Here is a 22,541-nt window from a genome sequence, read left to right as displayed (position 1 = left end):
CGTGCCCGACAGTCGCCTCCGTGTGGGTGCCACCTAAGTCCAAGGGCGCCAACCCACGACGCTGAGCGTCCGACTATGCAGCTGTGCCCCTCTCAACAAGTCTCAAGGCTGTAGTGGCAGTTTGCGCAGTACACCCAATGTGGCACAGCACTCCACGGTTCCTTCCAGGAATGAGGAGGTGGCAGAAGCGGCACAAATCGTGTTGTCTGTGAATAGGGCGGGGATCCAAGCCGCAACTGGGGCAGAGTTAGTCGGTGGATCTGCGAGTCAGGACCCACCGTCGCCGCACCGTCGCGGTGCACTCACGTGGCGACACCCCTCTGAGCCCCTGGTGTCCAAGCGTATTAACGCTGAGGGCTCCGCAACGCTACTCGATGACTTGTGGCGCTGTGTGATGGGGTGGGGGAGCTCCGCCGAACCCCCAGACCTGAGGCGCCCAAACAATCACCGCGCCAGGCCGCAGCTCAAGGCCCGGCTCGCCGCCCACGTGTCCTTCGGCTGGTCCTCTCTGTTGACCCACACAGACATGCACCAACCTTCGCAGGTCTCCACTCTGCTCTGTCCGCTGTTCGCTCCTGCCGCCGTGGTCGTGTGCAGGGCCGCACCGCTCTCAAGGCCGCCCACTGGATTCCGCGTCCGGGGCAGAGGCCGCTCGCCGACCCGCGGGACATCGTCTCTCCGCCGGCCGCACGTCAGGTTACGCACGCCGGCCGAGCACTCAGGCAAGACCGCTGCTTCTGGGCCTGGATCTGTTGGGACTCCGTCTCCTCGTAGCACCGTAGATTGCAGCAGTTCCCCCGCAAGAGCGCTACCGAGTGTGCTCTACCATTATCCCTGGCAGCTTAGCACAGTTATAAGGCCAAAGTCCCGTTGGTGGAGGATTAAAATGAAGGATTTTGAAGGTGATGGCGCGGAGCTCGGCGCTCACGCGTCCGGCATCAACGCTTGCAAGCTCCTCCCTCCACTGGTTGTTTATTATTAGTTAATAAAAACTATAACTGGTTACATTAGAAAACTTATCTAAACAGAGTCCCTTCAGAAATAATTCCTGTGACTTGAAAGAGCACTGCTACTGGGGTAGTAAAATATAGAAATTATAGGGCTTTCAATGGGCAGCTCAAGGCTTCGGATCCTCCCTCGTAAAAAAATTGCTTACTGAACATACTGCACACAGTAAGCAAGCAAGAGCTGCGGCCAGTCCTGCCTTTTGTCTAGTGCGTTTCTGGAGCTTTGAAGGCAAGTAAAAATGTATTTTAAAACAAAATAACTTCCCACCAAACGGTTTAGCTCCTGTGTTCCCTAAAAAGCCATTAGCACTTTGCCCTGTTCTAAAACGATGCTAAGAAGGGATGAGAATTAACGGCCAGAGCTGCGGCCGTAGGCACTGGTAAACCAGATTTAAGTCTTGGTGTCAGCTCAACATCCTGTGATTCTAGGCAAATCACCTAATCTCCCCCTACCAACCAAAATGAACGTGTCCCTGTGTAATGAAAATGGTGCTCCTGAAGAGAGCACCAATACCTTCGGTTCAAGTTGGCGCTTTATAAAATTGTAAAAAATTAATGTAGCCACTGCAAAACTGAGTTAGGTATGTAAATATGTACTGGTGCCACCATGTGGTCAAAGTTAGCAAAAATATTCGGCTTACTTTCTGACGGAAATAAAGTTGTTTGTGCATGTTGATTCTATTTATTCAAACGTAACCATTACAAAATAGGCTTTAAGGATTCAAAATATTATTTAAAAAACTACGTGTTCATGTAGCTGTGTAATAGTCAATATGAGAAAAAACACTATTCCCACACAATTACTTGTTTACCTAGAAAGTATACCAGTCCTTCTGTGAGGCATTGTGGCAAAGAAAGTGAGCTTAGGCCATGTCCTCGACCAGTATAAATAAATTCCTAAGCCTTTTAGTTTTCCCAGAAACAATACTTTTTACTTTAGTTATTTTGCTAAGCTGTAGCAGCCAATGTCAGCATGGCAAGTGTTGTCTCTTTTGGAAAATTGGGGCCCCTGCCTAAAAGGATAAACCCTAGCAAGGTCTAGTATTTTTTTGTAAAGAATAGATTGTACACACCGGGTTAGGTGCACTTGTACTTTTTGAGTAAATTAGACGTTGTATTTAGATAAATCAATATTCCACCAAGTAGCTTCTGTTAAGCGTTTTTATTTATATTTCTTCTTTCTATTGTTTTTTCTTAACTCTTATTTCATTTCTGTTTTTTATATATATCAACACATTTTTGTTATTTTTGTACAAAGATTTTTTACATATAATACATGACAATTATTTCACATTAAATAATTCTTAAAATATTTGAAAAATGTATAACTTCATTCCTTCAACACAGAATATATTCCCTTCAACGCGTTTCGGCCGTTCGCCTTCCTCAGGAATTCTGCATTTTCTTTTTTTAACAACAGTAGCTATAGTGATGAAAGACAATATTTTAGTATTTACTTTTTTACAACATGTTATTCATTCTCAACGTCTAGGTAATTACTTCTGTTCTTTTATCTATATCATCTATCATCTATCTGCCAATTTTGTTGTGATTTACCCATTGCCATAAGTCGGCCCTGCCGGGTTAGGTGCTATCGTATCTCCACTTATATACATATATTCATAGAAACTATACAATTATATACATATTTTACACTTTTCTCAACCTATTATATACAATATACGCATCTATTACTGGATTTATCAATACAATATTTACATTCAGACATTTGAAAACTAATCTCTTGCTTGCAGATGGGAGCTTATAGTATGTTGGACCTCAGGTGGTATTCTAAAAATGGGAAGGGGGGGAGAAAGGATTTATAGTGAGGGAGAGTCTTAGAAAATCAGCATCTAAAAGGAAGGACATTATGTGCTTCATATTGTAAACTCTGTATACTCTTTGCCCTGTCAGTCAATTCATTTGTTTCTATATGCATTAACAGTCCTGTATCTTTTCGTACCTTGGTGTCTAGGACGTGGGCGTCAGCAATTTGAATGAGTGATATTTCTTAAGGACGTAATTAAAAGCAGGTTTATTGCTTCCTAAAAATGAGAAATATATGCGTTAACTAGATTAGTTTAAGGAGCGATATCTATGATTGTATCCTACTCCGGGTATAGCGAGAAGGTAGTACCTGTTTTATTGCGTGGCTGCCCAAGGTCTCTTCTACCGGAGCTCGGGGCTATTACTCTTCCGATCATTAACTTTAAAAGTCGTAGCAGTAACGCTTCTGTGGAAAATATGTATCTATATTTTTGTATAAATGCTGATTCAAAACATGATTGCTCTCTCTACTAGGAACTAAGAAGAGGAAAGAGCTACCTGCAAGTATAACTCGACTCCGAGTATTGTTCTAGTCGTGAAGGTTTTAAAGGCGTGGTCGATCTCTGGAGGCTGGATGGGATCGTCTTTTGACTCTCGCCTTCTAATATTTGGCTATATATACAAAAAAGCATACAAGGTGTCTTGTTTAGTTAAAAATTAATTTCTTGAGTTGGACGTGTTTTAATATTACGGTGACTAAATCCTTCCTATTCATTTACATACCTTATTCGTTCCTCATGGGCTTGTACGGCATGCCACTCGTCCGGATGTATACGACCCTAACGCTCGCTTGGTTCTAGCACCATTTAAATTGGGACCTTTGGCGCCTAGCTATGCCATTCTCTCTGGGACTCGCGAGGTCTCGCGTGAATAAGACTGTGTGAACTATTTACTATTTTTACGGGTTGGAAAGTCCGCCATCTTATATTGGTACCATTAAACTGGGTTGCAGCTACGAATTGTTAATAATTTCGTTTTTGCTCTATTTGTGACCCCTAGTTTTTTCATACAAATGTGCATTTGTGTTGTAAATACAAAGGATATACTTGTATTTACGATTGCGTGACATTTACTCGTATATCTCCCTTTGTTAAAGAACTGGTAGGATCTCTTTATATACAATTCTGTGATTTCTAGAAGTTTTTCTCTTACGTCAGGGGTAGCAAATAGCACATGTTTGGGGTATACAAACTTTAGGTTGACACGATCGTTTTGCTCTATGTGTCAACAATCATAGAGACCGATTGAATAATACTGGCAGACCAAAAGAGTGCTGCCATCTGCAGGCTATAGTCAGTCATTACAATTTATACATGTGGATTTTGATACACACTTTTTATAAGACATTTCTCCCTTATACTCCTTCCCCTTCTATAGCAACATCTACATATCCTATTTGGTCAATAACTTCTTATCATAGGATGGCTTGTTCCCACGGAATTTCTGCGTTGAGCCCATTAATTGCAGTACCCAGAAGAAAAATCCAATAAACTTCTCTCATTTTGCGTATTTTATCTTGTTCCAATCCTGCTCTTGAATGTATCCTTTCCAGGATGAACCACGCTATGTTATCTGGTGTATGGTTATGTTCTACATAGTGGCTCACCATGGGTGCTGCTAATTTTTTTGTTCTTATTGCTGACCTGTGTTCTGTCAGTCTGACGTTAAGGGCTCTGCCTGTCTGTCCTACATAACCTTTTTTACAAGGACAAATGATCAGATAAATTACATTTGCGGTTCTGCAATTGTTTAGATCTGATGGTTGTATTAGCTGTTTATTGAAAGTAAGACTCACCCCTTCTATTGCAGATTCACAGGATTTACAGTTGGAGCAGATGTAGTTTCCTACTACTGGTTTCATATTTGTTATTAATCGTTGTATGGTGGTTGTCTTAGTTGTCATTCTCGATCTCACTATGTGATCTTTGAGTGTTTTATTTTTTTTATATGCAAAAATGGGCTTGGGTAACTGCTCTTGTTTGGGAACATTGACATTTAGTATGTGCCAATTGGCACACACAGTCTGTCTAATTCCCTCATTGATATTTGAAGGTTTTGTTACAAATACCAACTGGGGAATGATTTTGCTTGTTTTTGGTTGTAACAAACATTGTCTGTCATAAAAACGGGCCCGTTTAAATGAGTCTCTTATTATTTTATTTGGATATCCTCTGGTCAAGAATTTCTCTTTCATTATTAAGGCTTTGGTATCGTAATCTTGTATGTTAGTGCAATTACGTCTCAGCCTTAAGAATTCTCCAAATGGCACACTGTTTTTTTGGGTGGCTGGATGGTAGCTATCATAGTGGAGGAGTGTATTTTTTGCAGTGGGTTTAACAAATAGGTCTACAATTAATGTCCCCTTTTGATGTTTTATTACTACATCTAGGTAGTTTACTTGTTCTCTATCTGTGTGGTGTGTGAACCTGATGTTGCTGTCACATGAATCTATCCATAGTAGGAAGTCTTCTAACATGTCTTCATTATCAGTCCAAATGAAGAACACGTCATCTATGTATCTTGCCCAATTAGTCACAGACTCAAAAAAGGGCACAACTTCATTAAATACAAACTGAGATTCAAAGTAGGCCATGTAAATGTTGGCAATTGTGGGGGCGCAAGAAGCCCCCATGCTGACTCCTTGTTGTTGTTTATATAACTTGCCATTGAATTCGAAGACGTTGTCATTTAAGACAATGTTTAGGCACTCTAGGATGAATAGGCTAGGACACTGAATATTATATTTTTGTATAAACCAATGAGTAGCATGTAATGCTCTTGAGATTGGGAAATTGCTGTACAATGCTATAATGTCCATTGTGACTAGAATGTGGGCTGTGTTACAGTAAGGTACGTTCTCTACAAGGTTTATAATTTGCCTGGTGTCTTGCACATGTCCTGGGATGTAGGCGACATGCGGACATAAGATTGTGTCTATATATTTGGCCAGTGGGTCTGTTACCGAGCCTATGGTTGTTACAATTGGTCTCAGGGGTGGATCTTGTGTGTCTTTATGTACCTTTGGGATACCATAGATGCTTGCTAATCTTGGATTCTCCACATTAAGATACTCACATTCCTTACTGCATATTTCACCCTTTCTGAGTGCCTGGTTTGTTAATTTTTTGATCTTATTTGCAGTTTGAGTAGTGGGATCTTTAATTATTGGGATGTAGAAGCGTAGGTCACCTAACATCTCTTCCATTTTAGAAACATATTGTGACGTTTCATAGACCACAATACCTCCTCCCTTATCACATGCCTTTACAGTGATATTTTCGTTGTTCTTGATCATGTTCATAGCTTTATATTGGTTAGTTGTTAGATTAAACTGTGGTTTTGGGACATAGTTAGAGATATTGGTGAATTTATCATTCATAATCTGCAAACAAATTGTTACCTGGGGTGGTACTTGTTCTAAAGTTGGAGTGAACACTGACTTAGGTTTCAGGCCTGATAGGTTAGCTGGTTCCATATTTAGATCTTTATTTTGGAAAAAGAATTTCAATCTTATTTTTCTGAGAAAGGTCTGTAAATCTCTGAACAGATCAAACTTATTTAGCCCTGAGTGCGGAGCGAATGAGAGGCCTTTGGATAGAACTGTGATGGTGTCTGTGGATAACGTGTGTGTGGTCAAATTAAATATAGGTAACTGATCTAATTCCTCCAGTAACGGTTGTTCCTTGTCTCTAGGTATTGATCGTAACCCATCTCTTGATGTACTGGGATGGCAAGTGTTGTCCAGAAGTGTCTGCTGACACCCTGCCCTGCCCCCCAAGTACTGGTTTTGCTAGTAAACAGTGAAATACTAGAAAAGAACTAGGGTTTGCCCTAAAACAACCTTGGGACAGCGCTTCGGGCCGCAGTGTGGTACCAGCTCGGGACTCTCTCCACTGGGCAACTGCTGCCAAACTCCAGCATGGCAGTGAATTGCAGGCATCCCGAGACACTGGCATCTGTTGACAGAATCCCCCTTCCGACTTTTCAAACAAATGATGGCATGCAGCGGGTCTCAGTCATCGCACAGGTAAGTGAATGGAGGTGTGCGAGACAACACAAAGGTGCAGCCGCCATGGGTGAAGAAACGGCTGGGAATGCCTGTGCTGTAATTTAAAAAAAAGAGTTCTCTAGGAATCGTAGAAAAGCCATTAAATTGAAAGGGTACTGTAGTTGAGCAGTGCTGCTGTACCACAACTCGGAAGTGACGTTAGACTACCGGAGCCATTTAGGACGCAGAATAAAATACTAACACTGCAGTGTACCAATGGCAAACCAGCAGACGGGAGCCAAGTCATTTTTCAACTACTACAGGTCTTGCAGACAGCGCTTGCGCGCTGGCTCACACTCGACCTTAAAAGGGGGGGGGGGGTATGGAAGTGGCAACCACTTTGCATGCCACGTCACAGCCGCAGTAAACTACGCACACAGGCCCTAAAATGGCAGAGGCCTGAGACAAGTTTCAAAGGCTACTTTGATGGGTGTCGCAATCAGCGCTGCAATCCCACCAGTAGTATTTAATTTACTGGCCCTGGTACATTAGATACCACTTTACTGGGAACTGATAGGTAAATTAAATATGCCAAACAGGTGTAGACTAATCTTACCAGGTTTACCACTGAAGAACCATTTTTACCCACTTATTGGGTCTCGGTGGAGGGGGAACCGCCCAAGTCTTCCATACCCTCCTTATATAGAAAAAGGAGACACAGGAGCCTTCGTCTGTAGGAGGAATCAAGTTTTATTCGAATAACCCGGGCTATGGACCAGAGTTCCAAGCTCGTTGGAGACAAGACAGAGGAGGCTGCTGCTTCACTCCGCAGCTTACAGGCCTTATATACACATTTCCCACCTTACGAAACCAATTTAAATGGGGGCCTGGCACCCCGAGTCAAAATGCAGTTACACCATTCTTTGTTCAGGCAGGACAGGGGCTGCAACAGATGGAGCAAAAGATTACGGACAGGTCTTGCAAAACAGGATATGTACATGAGAGAACAGACAGATCTTGAACAACAGGATATGTGAAAGAAACAAGTTCTGGGACAGTGACGTGACCAAGTCTTGCGAAACAGGATGAATGTGTGCAGGAGTTCAGTTCAAGGGTGGTGAGGCCAATTCTTTGATCCCTTTTTTGAAATTGGCTCAACCACAAGGAGCAGGAAGGACAGGGTGGTCGTGATAGAATTTCATCAGACATCAGCAGAAACGACCAGGAGGGTCGTGCAGAGGTGTTTGACTCGAAATGGAAATGCAAAAATAATGTAGTACTGACACAAAATAAATGCTGACAAGAAGGACACTTTCCCTCAGACCCTCCTTTTGCCATTGAGTGGCAAAAACCCTAGGAAACGTCGATATTCATGAGATCATCTGTTTCTTGTTGGAGCATCATCTTCATATTGGTGTCGTGAATGTTAGAGGGTTGAGGCTTGAGAGCCTGAACACACGTTGCACAGAGCATTGGCAGGCACTGAATGCACAAACAGCAGGAGACTAGTGCAGCCACTCCCAAGGCAAGGAAGATGAGGACCCTCCATCCCCATTGGGAAAGGAGGCCCCAAATCCATCCTGTGAGGGACCAGTTGCCTTCATCCTCATGAAATTCAGAGGAAAGGTGATGCAGACGTTGGATGGCATCATATACTGTGGATGCGTGATCTGTAATATACACACAGCAGCTGGAGCTAATCATTTTACACACACCACCACGATCAGCGAGGATGATGTCAAGGACCATACAATTTTAAAGTGTTACAAGGAGGTTTGCCTGCAGTTCTGCAGTGATGTTGGAGAGGGCACCAGCTGTTTCCATGATGGTGGCCTCAAGGACCCTGGTCAGTCCTTGTATAGCCCGGCTGTTTGCCATGGGGCCCCAGAATGGGAGGAAACCCTTACACAAGTCCCCGGCTTCCTGGCCTACTGTATCCTCAGCCGGTATGACACCCCTACGTGAGCAGCGCAAAGCGCCCTTCATCAACAGGTGGTAATCTCCATTGGTAGAATACATTGGTGGAAGGAGGAAGGCCAGATAGCAGGTACCAGACCAGTTACGGGGGAGCCAAGTGTAGGCTGCTGTGCCACAGACAAAATAAGTGTTGGGGGACGCCACAAACTTTGGAGGAGACGTAGAGTTTAAAGTTTTAATGATGTCACAGATACTAGTACCAACTTTTGGGGGCAAGATGGCGGCCGCTTAGTTGTGGCTGTAGCAGCGGAGCAGTGAGGACGCTTGGTTTGGAGCTCCAGCGTCTTAGCTTTTAGCCAGAATGCTAAGCATGTAATCTCCGTTTAAAAACGCCTTGCGGTATAAAAATGTCTTGGTATCTTACGAACATTCAAAATATTGCAGATATTTGGGAGAAAGCTTTTTTTCGGCAAACTCGTCTACAAAGTATGATAAACGTGCAGCCAGTGCTCTCCGCTCTCTCCTGCCGTGGCTCTGCAAATCGGCTGCTACGGGACTTAGCGGGGGTGTGGACTTACTTTCAGCCCAGGTGGAGACGACAAGCTTCATTCAGAGGGCGGAACAACTTTCGACAGCGTGTTCGCCATGGTCAGCGGAGCCCCAGCAGTGTTTGGTGTGCCGGTGAAGAGTGGAGTCAGTGCAACCTCCCGGGGCTCAGCACCCCCGTGTGGCGGAATTCATCGCGCAACATGGCCCCGAAAGTAAACGCAGCGAGTAAAGCTGCACAGGGACGGAGGAAGCAGCGTGAGGATCCGCTTGCCGATGACATACCGGACCCCGGGATAACACACACACCTCCAGCCGAGGAGCGTGTTAGGAGAAGACAACAGCAGTAACAGACCGGCGCCCGGACCCGACCCCCGACAGCTTCTATCACTGAAATGTTTGCAAAGTTCGGTAAGGAGAAGGGGGTCGGGGAGGTGGTAACAGCGGTTAGCTGCGCTCCCGGGCAGGAAACAGCCACGATTACAGCGGAGCCTGGGGCACTACTTAATTCTCCAGCTACTCAATCCACAGGATTGCCCCTTTATTGCTGGATTTGTTTAATGGGATTCTCTATTCTGATGTGGTTCCACTGTCCTGGAGAGAAACGAATAATATAATTTTTCATAAAAAGGGGAACCAGTGGCCAATCTGGGGTTCTTATTGACCCATAACATTAATAAATTCTGATATTAAATTATATTCAAAAATTCTCGCTAACCGGCTGAGTGGGATCATTGGCGGTCTTGTATCCCCATGGCAGCACGGTTTTGTCCCGGGTCACGGCACGACGGACCATGTAATTAGAGCTATTAGTCTTTTTGATGCCCGTGCTGCGGCGGGGGGGGAGACGGCAATGATCCTGCTCGATGCAGAGAAAGCTTTTGACCGTGCAACCTGGAGCTTTCTTTGGGATATATTGGTCGGTAGAGGCTTTGGCCCAAAGTTTATAGGGGCCCTTAGGGCAATGTATGTTGAACCAACAGCCAGAGTGATGGTCAATGGCGAGAAATCAGGGATAATAAACATCAAGAGAGGGACGCGTCAGGGTTGCCCCTGCTCCCCGATCCTCTTTGCTTTGTATATTGACCCGCTCGTTCAGGAGATTTTAGCCAATCCAGGAATTCAACCGGTTTTGCATAATGGTTATTCTAACAAAATCGTGGCATATGCCGATGACCTAGCTGTGATCACCACCAATCCGCAGCAGGCGTAACCCATTTTGGTACAGATGGCAAAAGTTTTTGGCTCGAAGTCGTGATATCCGCTAAACGAGACAAAGACTCAGATTATCTGCTCCAAAAACATAACCAGATCTGACTATAGATTCGTTGACTCTGCAACTTATTTGGGGGTTAAGATTAATGCTTCTGTGGAAAAAATAGTTGAAGAAAATGTTCTCCCCTTAATAAGTTCTATTGATGAGGAATTAAGGAGAATTGACGTGCTCCATCTTTCTCTGATAGGGAGGGTTAATGCTCTTAAAATGTTAATGTTTCCACGTGTCCTGTATTTATTTAGAACAATCCCACTATTAATCGAAGATAAAATCATGAAAAACTTGGAGTCAATTTTTATAAGATTTGTATGGCAATATGGTGGGATTAGGCGCTCCACAAATCTTATGTCCATCCCACAGGATAGGGGGGGGTATGGCTCTTCCGAACTCACAGCTATATCACTGGTCATCCCTTCTGTACAAATGCATATTTTAGTGCAGTCAAAAGCCGAGTCTAGAATCCATCCCTTATTAGAAGAGAATCCAACCCCAATCCTTAGAATGTTAATGGGTGGCAGGGCGCCTGGATTGCTGCGGAGCGAACTAGATCGTAGATTCTACAAAAAAACTCGGCTAAAGACCCTTTTAGGCTTGTGGCAGACTTGGAATACAGTTTTGAAATTTTTTCACATTACAAGAATTAATCCCTACCTATTGTTACGCAATTCCAGTATTTTTTCTCAGTTGAAAGGTGATAGAAATCTCATGATTTGGGACAGACTGGGGATTACTACCCTGGGGGACATCATGGAAGAAGGCAAGATTTTGGGGTTTGAGGTACTGCAGAATAGATATGGTATTCCTGGGAATCACTGGCTTTTATACGGCGAACTAGCTCGGACTATACAATCTATAAGATCCAGAGTTTTTACCTCTCAGGACTTCCCTTTGATTAAGATTCTAGAAAGGGACAGTAACAAGATTAAACCTGTTTATAACTGTCTACTTGAAGCTGTCCCCGATGACATGGAGAAGATGGAAACTAATTGGGCCTCCAAATTAAATGATCCATAGGTAGATTTGGATCTTGCTTTGGCAATGGATAAACGAGTATTAAGAGCATCTAATCTCCGTGCACAGCACTATAAAACAATTTTCAATCTGTATCATACGCCATCTAAGCTACATGCCTGGGGATTGATTGAAAATGATAAATGTCCCAGATGTAATGAGGGTCAAGCTGATTAATTGCATATGTTTTTTTCTTGTGTCTGTCTTGATTCTATTAAAAGTGAGATGGGGAGATTCTGGGAAGGTTTGACAGGCCATAATATTCTATTATCTCTGACATTGATGCTGTTTGGTGTAGATGCAAATTTGAAATTGGGGGAAGATGAAGCTGCTTTAATGTTTATTTTTGCTGCAGTCTTACGCATATTGATCTCTGCTGGGTGGAGAGATGCAAACCCCCCCGTCCTTCCAGATGTGGCTCACTAGATTATTGGGGATTCACAATATTGAAGCCTGTTTATATGAATCTAAAGGGATTAGGAAACGTGCCATGGGTGAACGTTTGTGGGCCCCGGTTACAAATTGGAGGGCGGCCAGAATTTAATTTTGTGTTGCTGTATTGATTTTGCTGAATTATAAATTGTATAATAATCACTGAACGAGCTATGATGAAGGTACTTATCTGTAAGTTTATTATGAATTTTCTTTGTCTGTCTTGCCTCTCAATCCCAATAAAAAAATAAAAAAAATAAAAAAAGATACTAGTACCAACTTTCTTAGTTCCCAAGCCATAGATGCAGACACGGCCCGCACATTTATAACATTCAGAGAGTTTCGTACATCGGGTAGTAGCCTTCTGGCGCGAAATCTGGTAAATGTTTATCGAGAAGTTGAGTTAAATACCGCCATCTCACCAAGTTAATCCGTTGGTAATAGCAATGTTGATGAGCCAGTGAGGCAAAAAGGGGTGTTGGTATTGCCAGACCTGTTTCGCCAGAAGTCATCTCGAAATGTTCCAAGGACAGATTTGGCAGTACCATTGATAGTATAGACCTCCTGCATCAACATCCACCATGCAAGACAGGACCCAGAAATGGAAAAAGGATAAGGAAAGAATGGGATAGGTTGTGTCATAGCATGCAGCATCAGTCCACATACACAACAGTTGGAAGTATTTTTGATCAGCTGATGATGATGTAACATCTGGACAACGGTGTTATCGAAAAATTCTGATTCGCGGGGTAATTCGTGGGCGGATAACGTGAAATACTGATGCTCTGCAGGAGTCGGGGTAGGAGTTGGTGGGGTAACAGGATAGTAGATCAGTAACATCCAGCCGATGATAGACAAGATGATTGAGACAAACAGCGTCACCACGGGGGCCACGAAGAACTTGCCATGTAGGAGACTGACATATCGTTTCTGGACATGGGTGTATTGGACGGCTGCCATTGTACTAAGCCAGGGACCAGTAGCGGCTGTCTGTGATTGGTGGTTGTTTCACTGGATGCAGATGCCGAAAGCCCTACGGGCGTACCTTAGTCTGACATACCAGCACTGGTCTTAGCCGGGAGATAACAGCCCTACAGCCTGTAGGTACCTGAGTGAAGTCAAGGGCAAGCCTTCCTTCTGGAACGTAAGTTATATCGGGTAGAAGTAGGATCAGTATGGTCAGGGAATAATTGTTCCTGATGCTGAGCAGAGTGAGGGGAGTGTTCCACCTTTCCCTTTAATATACTGTCACTCTCTGCTTCCGTAGATGTGAAATTTAATCTTGCGTCGCTGAATGGAACAAATGTCGAGACTATTTCAGTCTCTGAGTCTCCTCATCCTTCTCTCACCCACTGATCATAGAGGAGAGGCAGAGGCACTCATCTGCAATGCCTCGCATGGATCCAGTTCTTCCAACCTTCATCTTTCACGGCAGTGCGGGTGGCCTGTTACACCTGACGGGGCTGTGTCCAGCGGGGCTCGAGGCTCTTAGTACGTTGAAAGTTGCGAATCAGAACCCAGTCACCAGGTTGGATAACGTGTCCTGGGCCCTCGCTTTCACCAGGTATGGCCTCATGCACCTGGTGGTAAAGAGTACGAAAGGTGTTAGTCAAACTGTACAGATAATCGGTCAACACAGGGTATTCAACATCAGACAGTTTCTGGGGCCGTGGAACACCCCACACATTGGCAGGCCTCCCGAACACAATTTCATGGGAAGACAGTCCTATCCTGGTATGGGCCGTTGTCCTGACAGACAGCAGAGCCAGGGGCAGAGCATCAACCCAAGTGACACCTGTCTCGGCTACAATCTTGGCCATTTTAGTCTTTAGGATGCCACTGTACACCTCCACTAGACCTGCTGGCTGGCGGTGGTTAGCTGCATGAAATTTTTATTTCATACCCAGTGCTGAACAGACATACTCCATTATTTGAGCCGTAAAGTGTGTCCGGTTGTCACTCCAGACCAAACGGGGCAAAGGTAATCATGGGAAGTAATCATTCAATAGTATTTTGGCGGTAGTGATAGCGGTGCAGTCTTTGATAGGGTAGGCCTCCACCCATCTGCTGAAGGTACAGACCACCACCAGGACATATTTTAAATTGTTACATCTGTCCATCTGGATATAATCCATCTGGAGGGCTTCGAAAGGAAAGGTAGGGGGGGAGAATCCTCCTCCACGGGTCACTGTACCTTTTCCCGGGTTGTACATAAGGCAAATCATGCATGTTTTGACCATCTTCTCAGCATATGCTGGTATCTTTGAGTTATACCAGGTGGGTTCCAGCAACATACATATCCCTTTCACACTAATGTGAGCAGGGCCATGGGCCATCGTTACTACCGGTAGCACATGACTGTTGGGCAACATCCATTGTCTCTCCATAGTGATACTGGCCCAACAACCATCTATTTCCTTTACTGGTAAATGCTCCGTCCACATCTTCAGCTCCTCAGGGGTAGCATGGGACTGAATATCAATCACAATCTGTACTGTATCTTCAATAAGCATGGGCGGAAAATCCGTTCCGCTTGCGGATTTTGCGGATTTTTGGTAAATTCGCAATCCGCGAACGCTCGCAAATTTACAGAAAATCCGCAAATTCGCACGCAGCAGTTTTTTTTTTCTTGGTGATACAATTTTGCGGCGTGCAGTGTAAGTTCGCAATTGCGAACATGTAGATGCGGCGGGCAGCAACAATCTTGCACTCGCAAAATTACAAAAATTGCAATTCTGCACAAGAAATCCACGAGCAAGCAGCATAGACCTTCTGAAAATGATGGTTTTTATGAGAATAACTCCTCAGGTTGACATTTGCCTGCACTTTTTTGGGATTTGAGGCCTTTTGACTTTCTTTGGATCACTTTTGGATTAGAAATCAACTTTCACAAGTAAGCTTGTTTGGGGCATTACAGTTGCTGTAATGCTGTTCTGCAGAAAAACGAGTTTTGCTAAACTGAAAGCACTCAGCAGGTGCAAAAGTTCAAATTCATCATTAGTAACCATTCCCTGTAGTGCTTCCTGACTGGGGCCCCTCCAGAGTTCAGTTGCTAGTTGCAACAATTGTATGACCCTGCTCTGACCCTCACAGCCGGATCATAGAATCGCTGCAAGTAGGCCACAAAGGTCCTGGAAAAAAAAATGCACTGCAACAGAAAGCAAATTACAGATAAGGAAGCAGGTGCCAGACTGGAATTTTAAAACAGTGACACATTAATAAATCAACCCCAAATTAATTCATGTCAGTTGAAGCAGGGCAGGTGTGCTTGCTTTTTTCCCCCATAATCTGCAGTGATGATGAACCAGAGGGTGCATTGATGTACCAGAGGGTGGCATGGGTGAAACAGAGGGTGGCAGGGGTGAAACAGAGGGTGCTGGGAACCTGTGATGATGAACCAGACATAGAAACAACATAATCGCGACCGTTGCGAGCCGACATGTAAGTTCGCAATTGCGAACTGGTACAAAACCCTCGAGAACTGGCAGAAATCCTTGCAAACACAAAAAAAAATTCCGCAAATTCGCGAGAATTCGCGGATTTTGCGGATTGCGAGTTCGCAAATTCGCAAAATTCGCGAACGCCAGATTCGCAAAATTCGCCCATGCTTAATCTTCAACCATGCCCCCCTCTGCCACCCACCTGGCGGGACCTCCAACATATATTCCTTCCTTTTCCTTAAGAACTGGTTGTCTGGCTGTCTGGTCTGCCAGGGCATTGCCTTTTCCAACACCATCCGTCACTTTCTTATGCGCTTTACATTTTATAAGAGCTACCTTTCTGGGAAATGTCAGGGAGTCTAATAATCAGTGAATTAGGGGGCCATGTTGGATTTTCGTCCCATGTGAAGTAAGGAAATTCCTTTCTTTCCACGGTCTCCCAAAGTTGTGAGCCACCCCAAAGTCATACTGGCTGTCAGTGTAGATATTAACCGTTATTCCTTTGCTTAATTTACAGGCTCTAGTGGGGTCCACTAATTCTACAGCCTGAGAAGAACACTGCGGAATCTGAGATGTTTCTACTACTTGCTCCAATGTCGTGAGGGCGTAGGTGGCTGATGTGTTATCATCTGGCCCTCTGAGACATGATCCATCCACATACAGTGTACCTTCTGGGTCTGCTATCAGGGTATCCTGTAAGTCAACCCGTCCCTTCCTCTCCTCAACTGTCCTCAATATACAGTCATGTGGATCCAAACAAGCATCCTGAGTGTTCAGTTGGAGTAAGGTGGCAGGATTCAGTACAGTACATCTCTTGATGTTAATGTGGCAGGAAAACAGTGTCAATTCATATCCTGTGAGTCGTGTGCTAGTGAGGTACTGTGTCTTGGTGTTATTAAGGAGGGTATTCACAGAATGGGGAATCATGAGTGCGGCCGCAGCTGTCGCCCGTAGGCATCCTGGGAGCGCTCTCGCAACAGGGTCTAAGGTAAATGAAAAATAGGCAAATGGCCGATGGTGACCTCCGAATATCTGGGTCAAGACAGCGCATGCACAGCCGTCTGTCTCATGTACAAAAAGAAAAAATTGTTTGTTATAATCAGGAGTACCTAGGACTGGAAAAGTACACAGAGCTCTTTTTAAATCCTGGAAAGCCTACTATTGCTTTCTAGTCCATGGAAAGGAACTGTCTGATATGTCTTTAGTGGTGAGGACAAGAAGAGGTTTGACCATGGCTGAAAAAATGGACATCCACTGTCTGCAGTATGAGGTTAGACCAATGAAGGCTCACACCTGCTTTTGTGTCTATGGGGCTGCCATAGCATTGATAACAGCTACACAATCAGCGGTGAGCTGCCTTCCCTCCTTCGAGAGGAGATGACCTAAATAGATCACCTTCTCTTGACAAAACGGAAGCTTTTTTAAAGAGACCTTGTGGTTATGGAGGGCAAGGTGGCGTAACAAAGAGAGAGTAGCCTCTTTACATGCCGGGGCGGAATTTGCAGTAATGAGGAGCAGCAGTGTGGAATTATCAGGGAGTTCCAAGGAATCTAGTTGACTTTTGAGAGCTTGACTGTAGATACTGGGGCTCTCGGTGAAGCCTTGAGTGGCGCAGCAAAATCTAACGCTCTGCCCACCAAGGGAGAAACCAGAAAAATGTCTGCTGTCAGGATGTATAGGAATACTGAAAAAGGCATTCTTCAGGTCTATGACAGAAAAGTGCGTGGTGTCAGAAGGGACCATCGTCAAGAGGGCTGTAATGTCGGGGACAACAGGGTATTGGGAGATCGTTATTTTGTTAAGGGCTCTCGGCTCAATCACAAATGTGTATATTTTAGGGGAGAGAGCATCACCATTGGTCTTTTTAAGATTCGGAATAACGAGACTGTTACAGATATTACCACGTGTCTCCTCCACTACGCCCTTGTCCATCAATTCAGATATTATAATGTTAAAAGGACCGCTTCTCCTTCTGCAGGCAGTCAATACTGTCGAAGGCGGGGAAGGATGGCGCTGGGCTGAATTCTTTACCACACGAGGGGGTATATTGAGACAGCCGACATCAGTGTCTGAAGATGCCCAGAGGGAGGAAGGTAAAGACTGCAACTCCGGTAGGAGGGGACTAGACAGATACATATAGGAGGCTGTGGTGGGGGAAATTGTTAGGAATACACCTTGGGGACTACATGATGTGGTCGCATACAGAGCTTTCAGTAAATCCAGGCCTAATAATGTCATATAGATATACATTGCCTATATGCTGTGTTAAGTTAGCATGAGCTTATTAGGAGTTTAAACCCCATTTTACCTTTCTGCTGCTTCTGCACGCAACACATAGCTGTTGCTTTAGCTTTGAGCCTAGTAGAATGTTTTGATTCATGCGAGAATAATATTTTGTTCCTCTGATATCAGCCTTGCTTGGCGAGCTGTGTCTGTACAGTGAGTGCAGAAACCTCCAAGGATATCTCAACACAGTTGTTGTTGTGAAGTCTGATCTTCGCACGTTCCTAGACATAACATACATGCTGCTGCGGCCAAGTTCTGGCTTTAGGCGCTTTTTATATTGCTTTGCACAAGAGCATAGAAACACACTTGATGGTGCTTCGCATGCAGGGAGCTGGTGGAAGATGATGTGGTCCCTTACCTCTAGGATCTTAAGGTATAGGGCTGCCCTGCTAAAACCCAAAGAGACCTTCTTAGATATAATATAATACACTAGCTGGGGAGGGTGAGAATTAGGTGTTACTGAACCCTCTTTTTAGCATAATACCATGCTTTCACCTTTTGTGTTCTATGGACTAGTGACTATGCCGATTACTTTGTTTCTTATAATATGTTTGCTTGTATTAGCTAAGATACTGCATCTGAGAACACTGCATTAGTGAATAAATCTTTCAAATATGCACGTGTCCTCTTTTACTCCTTGTTCTGGATTGGAATGATTGTATAACGAAAGAGTGTTCATGTATTCCACATTACCTGAGGTGTACTAAGTCCATGTTCTGGTTTGTCTAAGCATTGGGGGTTTGTGATCACCAATGAGACACTGTAGCTAGTCTGGTAGGGGATTTTGGGTACTAAGGTGAGTTTTGGCACACCCTAATTCACTGAGGTTCCAAGTCTCTATGCACAGTTCTGTATGAGAACGGAATCCCTGCGACATGGCGCCCAATCGTTGGTGGTCTTATTACATGATACTTGAGTAGTACATCATTCAGTCCTTAACCCCTTCACTATTGTTTCCGGTTAACGGTAGTGTCGGACAAACCTACCTATATTTACATAGGTCCTTTCAAGCTTGAATCTTTCTAAATGGTTTCCTTGAATTACTACCCAGTTGTGTTACAAGGTTTACTTTGTACTTCTTACTTTCTGTGTCACTATGGCCGCGGTGGACATTGCGCAACATAGCCGCATTGCGGTGTGCAATCATTTGCAGAATTATAATGTCCCCGAAGATGGCCGTGATCATGGTAGTAAGTGCAGAGGTGGCTTACCCGTATGAGATTTTCTACTCATGGGTGACCTTCCCAGCTATGAATGTAGATACTCGTGTGTTCAACATGTGCACTCCCACGGCTGTGCCACAGGAATATGAACCATATAGGGCACAGGAGATTCCTATAGATACATGGCAGCATCGAGTTTGGGTTAATGGCGCCCTACCCCATACTTTAGCAGCTCCGGGGTTAGGTCCTTTGTCCATTCATGGCGCAAATTGGCCTCTTTTGGCTGGATTTACACCTCATCCTCAACACGGGGCATGTACCGTAGTTGAGTTAAGACGACTACATGTAGTCGCAATTAGTGTGATTAGTTCGTTAATCCAATACAATACCCGTAATCTCCCGGGTGGGGCCCGGGTGGTACGGAGCTTCCTGCCGGACAGGGCGGAATGAAACTCAGTCCCGTTATGGTCAACGTTGTGATGGGCAAGCGCCCCCAAGAAAAGGATGATTTTCCTTTTTGGCTTGCTGAGAAGTTTGACCAGCTGGAAGCAGTATTTCCTAACACGTCTCCTGGTGAAAAACACAGGATTCTGACAATTAGCTTACCAAAAGACTTGACCCCTTAAATAGGTGACTGTGAGACCTGGGGTAAGACATCTGCGGCGGTCTACACAAGGTGTTACGGCACTCCGTTTATGACAGTACTGCCGACGGTCCTTAAACGTGTTCAGGATGAGCACGGACCAGAGGCTGCAGTTGAATTGGGTATGCGCCTCTGTGGCGCCTTTGATGTGGTTTCCGATCTCATACTAGCGAATGTCAAGGGGGATGCAGTGAACTTTCGGAGGAGATTACCATAGTGAGAGAGGCCCTGCATCCACTACTGAAGGTGACAGCGACTGACCGTTATGTTGTTGTGGAGACAGCTGACACTAGAGTAGCTCCCCCTGACAGACTCTATGAAATAGTCCTAATTATTGAAAGTGACATTCAACGTACCATAGAAGGGGTATTTTGGGAGAATCTTATGACTACCTATGACATTTTGTAAGGGGAGGCTGACTGGCCCCCACCTTTTGTGCTCGCGGCTCCAAGAGGGGAGGAGGTAATCCTCCCTAGTTTCGCGCACACTGTCTCGAAGGAGCATGCGCTGAATTTTGCAGAAGAGTGGGCTAAAGCCCTTGCGCCGGCTCTGTACCGTACACACTGTGGATGGGATAAGTTTTCCCCACACCACGAAATTCCTTTGCGGTCTATGCCTCAGCCTCAACCTCAATATCCCATAAAGCGCGAAGCTATGGCTTCCGTTGCGGAAATCCTTGAACAATTGGAATATCAAGGAGTGATTGAAACTTGTGTGTCACCAATGAATAAGTCTCCTTTTACTGTATCCAAGCCTGACGGTTCATATCATTTGGTATTGGATTACCGGCATTTAAACTCGCATTGCCGTACCTGTGCAGTACAGAATACTCATGGCTCTGCTTTAGTGGATAGTCTCGTGCGTAAGCGGTTTAAAACCACGCTTGACATTTCCAATGGTTTTTATGCCCACCATTTGGATAGTCTGAGTTCCCAATGGACCTCCTTTACTTGCATCAGTTTCCATTAACATTTCAAACGTTTACCGATGGGCTACAAATAGTCCTGGAGTGTTTGCTGCCCGCATAGTCTCTCTCTTAGAGAGAGTTGACCCAGATGCTTGTTCGTATGTGGATGACATTTATCTCACAGATGACAAACTGTGGGAGCATCTGTGTCGAGTTGACCACTTAATTTGTAGCTTTGCAGACTTCGGTTACAAATTCAACTTTGCAAAATCGCATATTGCGGAGTACACAGTGTTGTTCCAGGGCTACGAGCTCAACAATGAAGGTCGAGGATTAGCTCCTCACTTCTTGGAGAAATGCGCACAATTGCACGCTCTGACAACTCTGAAAAAATTACAGTCTTTGCTGGGATTTTTGAATTTCGGGAGGACATACATACCTGAATATGCCAAGCGTATCAAGCCTTTGTATGCTTTGATACAACCAACTTTTACCAAATCAAACTGGCTTCCAGAGCACTCAGCTATACTGCAATCTTTGCAGGCCGATCTGTTCGCTTCTAAATACTTATTGACTTGTGTTAACCACACCAACCTGGTGATAAGAATCATCCCTGGGACGGTGGGTTTCACATACCTTACCTTTAACGAAGGAGACACAGTACCCATTGCTTACAAGTCACACTTGTACACTTCAGATGAAATGCGATTTTCCACTGTGGAGAAAGTGTTGACGGCTGTACAGATGGCGATTCTGTAACAGGGAAAACGCATGTTGGCTGTTACCCCGTGTCCTGCTTTGGAAGCAGTTACGAAAGCAAGTGTACCAAATTCTAAAGCTTTGCACCCTCGGTGGATACAATGGGCAGCATCATTGACGTCTCCGGATGTCACGTTTATTTTTGATGCCTCCTTAGGGTCGCAGGAGTTTTTGCAATATGAATTTGTTCATCCTGCATCTTTGGCTATGCGGCCTTTGGAGGATTTCCATTGCATCATATACTCTGATGGTTCGGCGCAGGTTGCACATGGTTCTAACACGCTCATGTTTCCGCATGCGCCAATGTGATAACATTGATTCTAAACAGTGCCCTGATTGCTCACTTCCTTTGCCTGAAGTACCTTTCCTTTCTACTACCTTTCCTTCTATTTTTCACTTACCTTTTCAGTACGGTACAGGACTGTGCCTTACTGCAATGAAATGTTTTGTTGCTAAATGTATCTGAACTCTCAACACTTGTTCTGATTAATAAATTCCCTGTCCGGCTGGACAAGGAAAGAATATATAGCAGCCTATTGTGGTCCATATAATATCATTGTAGGATTTTGCTTAAGCTTAGGACCTGTGTTTTCCTTAACTTAACTGATACCCATGGTCCATAGCTACCGTTTGGGTCCCCCTTGTTTACTTAAATAGCCAAGATACCAGTCATAGTCTGGGCAGACCATGTACTTTCAACCTTCTTGAGCCTGGCGGAAATCTCAGGAAGCAAGTTGCTGACAAACTTATCGACAAATACTGGGCTAGAGCCTGGGATCCGGGGTTCCAATCCACTATGTCCCTTGTATTCTGCTTCAAAACGGGTAAAGAATAAGTCAGCCACAATTTCATATTTTCATTGCCTACAGGCATTTATCTTATCCCAGTTGATGACTGTTTCTGGCAAAAATGTTTTCATAAGTGTTATTATTTTTCCGGGTAAAGTCAGGATGGCAGCTTCTGGCTTAGTCCCTCCTGCCCTTGCATCTTCCATAGCTTCCAGATTAGCCCATTTACCTTCCAGCTCTACTTCATGGTCAGTATGTCGAATCTTATCCCAAATTTCAGTAGGAACGACCGGACCAAAGAGCAAGTCGATGTCTTCAATAATACGTGTACCAGCAGATATTATCTGGCCTAATTCTTAGTAAAAGGCAACCGGATTTTTTCGAGGATCTGGTAACTGCCCTTTCAACTGCATTACCTCTGACCTTTTCCAAGGGACATGAACCCATAGCCTATGTCAGTGGGTTTCAACAGGCCCTCGGCCATTATTTGGGGCATTCGTGAGTGCGTTAACAAAGACAGGGGCCACCTCTCTCATTGGCATAGCTGTCTC

The sequence above is a fragment of the Lissotriton vulgaris genome, chromosome 7 (genome assembly GCF_964263255.1).
Source record: "Lissotriton vulgaris chromosome 7, aLisVul1.2, whole genome shotgun sequence".
NCBI lineage: Eukaryota > Metazoa > Chordata > Amphibia > Caudata > Salamandridae > Lissotriton > Lissotriton vulgaris.
Note: the sequence above shows the minus strand (reverse complement) of the source record.